Source organism: Elephantulus edwardii, unplaced genomic scaffold (genome assembly GCF_000299155.1).
Source record: "Elephantulus edwardii isolate Elephantulus edwardi_28Jun2011 unplaced genomic scaffold, EleEdw1.0 scaffold00074, whole genome shotgun sequence".
NCBI lineage: Eukaryota > Metazoa > Chordata > Mammalia > Macroscelidea > Macroscelididae > Elephantulus > Elephantulus edwardii.
This window is the reverse complement of record NW_006399824.1, coordinates 5305939-5311938: the sequence shown is the minus strand read 5'-3', so window position 1 is coordinate 5311938 and position 6000 is coordinate 5305939. Positions and strand designations below refer to the sequence as shown.

The window sequence follows — 6000 nt, the reverse complement described above, 5'->3', positions numbered from 1 at the left end:
TTAGTGTTCAAAGCCTCAAACCTGTTCCTGAGATGGTTCTGAAATTCAGGTGGGATAGACTCAAAGTCATATTTTGGTTGCCCTGGATTTGGTTTCATTTTCCTCAGCTTCAGCGTGAATTTGCATATGAGTAGTTGGTGGTCTGTTCCACAATCAGCTCCTGGCTTAGTTTTCACAGCTATAGTTGAGCTTCTCCAGCGGTTCTTTCCACAGATGTAATCGATCTGATACCTATGCATACCTGAAGAAGGAGGAATAATTGCCTCCTGTACCAGTGAGATCCAATTTGACGGTACACACATTAAAAAAAAAGGTTTTTTATTACATTTACAAATAGTTGTTTTAAAAAATGTTTTTTTATTACTAAATGGCAAGGGTCATTTATAAAATGTAAAGAATGCATTTTCAGATATGGAGGTGATGTTTAAGAAATTTTGCTTTGGCTAAACTAGAAAAGATCCTAAACTTGTTTTTCTCAGAAGGAAATCATATCAGAGTTCCTCAGGGTGGGGAGGGCATACATATGTATGGTTTTGCTTTCAGACTTGATTAGATAATTAGATTAGCCAAATAACTAAGAATATAGTCATGACTAGGGTCAATTGCCTGTAAAGAAAGACAGAGTTCAAAGGTACAGATGTTTTTTCTTTTTCATTTTATTTTTTATTGAAATTTCCATTCATGGGAGGGTTGGGTGGGGAGAAAAGTACTACAATGAATGAATGGAAATCCAAAGTCTGTAAATTTCCATTGAAATTAATAATAAAAAAATTAAAATAATAAATGAATCATAGAAAAAGTTACTGTTTTTGTCTAGTTTTAGTTCCAATAAATTTTGAAACAGTAAAAAAAGAAATTCTGTTCATTCATTGTTGTACATTTTCCTCTTTCACCCCTCTACAGATATTTCTTTTGTTTAAAATAAAAACTAGTCCTCTTCTACATTTCTTTCCAGCATGGAACGTGTATTCTATCTTTTGGACATTACTTTCTTTCCTTTTTTTAAAATTTTGTGTGTGTGTGTACTATCAAATCAGGTCTCACTGGTACAGGAGGAGATTGTCCCTTCTGCTCCAGCAGAGCATCTGGTGGATTCGAACCTCTCACCTCTGGGATTGCTGGGCAGCTTCTTGCCACTAGGCCACCAGAGCTTGCCTGGACATAACTTTCTAATAAATCTATCTTTACTTTTTACCTTCAAAAAAAGGGAACATCATTGAAAACAATATTTCTGCAAGAACAAATACACAACATGAGCAATATAATAGGCAAACCTCATTGTCATCATTCACTAAAAGGGAAATAATTTTAAATAGCAACTTTTATGATTTCTTTGTTTAGATTAGATTATTAGGTTTCTCTGTTTAAATTCTGAGTCTAGACGCTTCTGGAAAGAGTAGTCATGCCAGTTTGTTTTGTTAACACTAAAGCAAGCTGAGAAATTGGGGGAGAAGTGATATTTCAGACCCTTTTAGTCTTTGGCATTGTCTATGATTCTCACTTGGCAGCTGTTGAAGATCATCTGTTCCGCTTGCTTTTTAATTCTTGCCATTGAAGAATTGCTATTTTTAGCAGCTGTAAACTGCTAGAGGGAGCGAGTGGATGCCAGGTAGACCTTGGAAGGGGGAAGCGATGTTGTAGATTAGCCCTCAAGGAAAGCAGTGGGGAAAGAGCCAAAGAAGGGTTGTGTTAGGCAGGTGAACCAGCCACCTACACCCAGACTGTTGTTGCTCAATACAATTCCCATGGGAAATTCTCCAGTCTTTCAGGTTCCTATGTCTCAAAGGCAATACAATGTGAGAGGTGTATATTATTCTTTTCTAACTTAAAAAGATTGGTTTTTAAAAGGATAGTGCTTGGAATATCTTCACTCAGCTTTATTTCATTACTGCAAAATTGCAGCCTCCCAAAAAGGACAAGAAGAAAACTAGACAGCAAATACACGGGAGAGGAGTGTGTGGCAAGTATTGCAAGGATGTTTTGCTTCAGAGGTGTCAATCTTGAAGGGCCAAGTACCCTTGAGATTAATTTGGGAAGAAGGCAGCTGCTATAATGCTACTGTTGTCTTCAGCTAAGCCGTGTTTGTAAATCTAGCGAGTGTATAGGGCAAATTTTCTATTATTCTGAAATTTAGCTCTGAAGGGACAAGCAGTTTAAAAAAAGTATACTAATAAAACAACCACTTAAAAACTATCTTCCAGAAATCTCAGCCTCTCATCTTTTAGGTTGAAAATGTATGTGCTTGAAAACATTCACTTTAAGGTGTTTGCAAACGTGCATTATTGATGATTGAGAATGAATAGAAGTTACAGAGAGTATAGTAAATGGTTAGAACTGGCCTCAAATGAAGCTGTAACTCTGCTGTGTAACCTGAGGTAAGTCATTTTACCTATTTGAGCCCAAATTTACTTATGAAATAGAGGCAACGTTTTTCTGAATTTTTTTTTTTTAGTTTTATAATCCTATGATTTTGATGATGAAAGGTTTTATTTTGTGATATATGGCAGAACTTACTTGGGCTGTGGCAAAATTAAATATCACCTCATGTAATTCAATAGTCATGAGTCCTTGTGGGGAAACCAAATAGATTTCAGTGACAAAGAAAAGTTCTAAATAACTTTCTAACCTGTCTTTCTTTCAACACGATTTAATTGTATGAGCTTACCCTAAATAATAAGAGTGGAAATAGCTCTCTTGACTCCAATCCCTCTGCTAGTTTTTGTTTTTTGTTTTTTTTTAAAGTAAAACATTTATTGGATGCCGCTCCAGATTATTCAGAGAGTTCCACCAAATATACCACTGTGGGAGGCAGAAATTTTCACAGGACAACTGTCCAACATAACTCTCAAAATATTTACATTTTGGTTAATATTCAGGGTATCGTTACATATTTTCCTTCTTTTTTCTTCTTAAATAAATGCAATGTTCCCTGGGTTACAGAAATATATTCACAATCATTATAAAAAGTTCAGCATACCCAGAAAATAAACATTCCTTGTAGTCTATCCATCCTTGTATAAATACTAAAAGGTGCTGCCTTTTGTCCATCTAGATTTATACTATCTATGAACAGATAAAAATATCCATCAATTTCTACTATAATCTACCTCTAACCAGTATACTATTTCCATAGTTTTTAATTATGTGTTTTTACTAAACAAGTGTGTTTTCTTTCTTTTCTTTTTTTTTTTTTTTTAAGCCAGTTGGATTCAGCAGCTGGGGAATTGTATACCAACTTTAGTCGCACACTTATGATAATAGTGTCTGATAACTCACCATTCTTGAACTAGCTTGCTAGTAATTTCATTCTCTGTCAAAATTTCCTGTCACCTAAGCCCTCAACTGAGACTTCTAAGTATAGGATTTGGTAGTGATGATCATGACAAACAGATCATGTGATTTTTGTCTTGAAGTAAATAGTAGAGATTTTCATGGTCTTGAAGCAGTTGGGTATTTGGAGCTAATATAAGCTTTGGTCCCATTCCTTAACCCTCATATCTAGCTGAGATGAGGAATCACATGGTCGAACCAAAGACATGCAGTTTAAATCCACCAGTTCTGTTCCAGAAAGATGGACAACCTCCTACCCTATAGGAGGGGTCAGTTCTGACTCAATGGTACAAAATGACAATTGTCAAGAATAGCGCTTAGTAGACAACCGTCCTGTTACCTGGCTTCATACAACATCTTCCATGCAATGAAAACTATCCATTAGCTTTAATAATGGACTTCTCACTACTCTAAGTGTTGAAACTCTGATTCTGATTTTATCTTATTATACTGAGGCAACCATACGAATCGTATAGGTGGTGGATTGATTGACACTTTATTGTTATTTTAGAATATACACAATTCTGAGAAATGTTGATATGTGTGAATGGGGTGATCTAGTTAAAACCCACCCACTTTCAAACCTTGAATTCATACCTATTTTCCTCCTCCTGTTTCATGGTGGTTTTGTTTCCCACAGAGGGACTTTTCTTGATCCTTCAAGAAGGTGTAGGCTTGTGAGTGCTTGAAGTTGTGTTGGTTGGTGTATTTAAAACAGAATCCATTGATTTTGCAACAAGTGTTGAAAACACTACATAGATCCCCCCCTCCCCACGCCCCTTTTATGTATTTGTTTAAATATTTGAATGGTGGGCTGGTGAGGGAAAAACAATGCCAGTTTGATTTCCCTTTCCAATAAGGAAAGTGTGCATTTGTGGCAAACTGAAAGGCTAGGAATCAAGGGCAATGAAATACAGGCCTTCCGGCCTTTTCTCCTTCCCAATTCCTGGTTGTGGGAATCTGATCTGAAGCCAACTGCAAGTGAAAAACTCATCTTTGTCTGACCAGCCAGGGAGCTTCGCCTGCCAATCCCCCAAATGCGCTGTTGCAACTCTGGCATCCTGAGGCTGGTGATGGAGCAGGCTTCGCAGACCTGTGTATCTGCCAAGGTGGTGCACCCGGACTTGGCCTCTGTGTTGCATTTTTTGGCCGTGACCTTGAGACCAGCCCACTTACTGCAGCAGCTCTGTTGCTGCTGTTGTGACGCCAGGGGGCCAGAGGGAAAGAGACTCTCCTCCTGGCTCTCCCACTGGTTGGCAGGTGCCAGCTATGGCATCCAGCTCTCCCAACGCCTACCACCCACGGGGTGCGGGGCAGTCCAGGTGTCTGTGGGGAAGCCGCTGGCTCCAGTTCTGGCTCAAGTCCCGGTCCCTGGGAAGTGGGTGGCTGTCTGACCACTAGCCTGGTGCGCAGACGGTTCCACGTGGGGACTTGCCTGTCAGCTCTGCGGACAGATGCTCAGTGACAGTTAATGATCTTGGAAGAGTCAAAGGATCCTTTTTTGTTCCAAAGATGTGACTCCGTCTTCAGAGAAGGCAGAGTGTTTCTCTGGGGAGAACAGATCTCAAAAATGCCCAAAACCATCGAGAAATCTTTTTCCTTCCCAGCCACTCAGAGGCTGGTGCATTTTGAAAACCCCTCCCTCATGCCTTGTCCTTACCCTGTCCTTTTCCTTTTTAAGTGGCTTTATTATTTTAATTCGCTTGTGTCTGGACATTTATTGACAGAAATCAAATCGCTGTGTCCCTGGGCAAAGCGCCTGGTGCAAAGAGGTGTGGCTCCCCAGGCATGAGCCACAGCCCAACAGCTGAGCTCCCCTGTCCTCACATAACCTCTCTGCCTTAAATATCGCCAATATTTAGCCTTGCCTTATAAAGTAAAAATGCACAATACCTTCCAGAGTTTAAGCGGGCTCAGATGCCCCCCTCAGCTGGCCTCTATCTCCTGTAGTTGGAGGCAGAGCAGCATTCCCCTCCCCCAGCACAGACCTGCCCTCGGCCCCGAAGAGGTTACTAATCAGGGAGACTCCGCCATCGATCCGATTGTGCAGACCCGGGGGATTTGTGTGCATTGTTGGTTTGTTGGGGCTTTTTTTTTTTTTTTTTGCTGGAGCCTCCTGTGATTTCGGCGCGACCAGATCCGCTACAGCGAACTCCATGTCACAGCTTGGGGCTGCCTGTGTCCTGTGGTGAGAGTGGAACACACAGGAGATCCTTTGTCTAGGAAGGGCTAGGCACAGAAGATCACTTTGGAGTTGCTAAGCTCTGCATTGCCATTGGCTGCACTCTTTGTGGGGCTGTTTTTGCAAAAGGCATGCCCAGCACGTCTACAGTGCTGGCAAGCCAGGGCTGCCTTTAAACACCATGATAATAATACCAAAAAGCAGTTTGCAGAACTGTTCCACTGTAGAGGCTTCCTCTGCAGAAGCAAGCAAGATGGCTACCTCGTGGGCTTCGCTGTGAAGAATGCAGAGGCTAATTAAGACAGACTTTGAGGGGGAAAAAGGGTATTTCCCTACTTCATCTTTCTTGCAAGGTTTTTTCCCAGTGACTTTTGCAGTGTACATTTTGCATGACCTCTTTAGGTTCCTCTGCCTAGCAAACATGTTGATGATTATAAATGGTCTAAGTACTTTTACAGTGAAACAGCCAAAAAATTTAGGGAGATGGG

At 40.4% G+C, this 6000-nt stretch overlaps 1 protein-coding gene across 1 annotated transcript in view; it reads left to right on the top strand.

Moving 5' to 3' along the window:
- TET1 (tet methylcytosine dioxygenase 1) overlaps positions 1-6000 on the top strand; it is a 116464-nt gene that overhangs the window by 37071 nt on the left and 73393 nt on the right. The gene's annotated exons all lie outside the window — the stretch shown is intronic.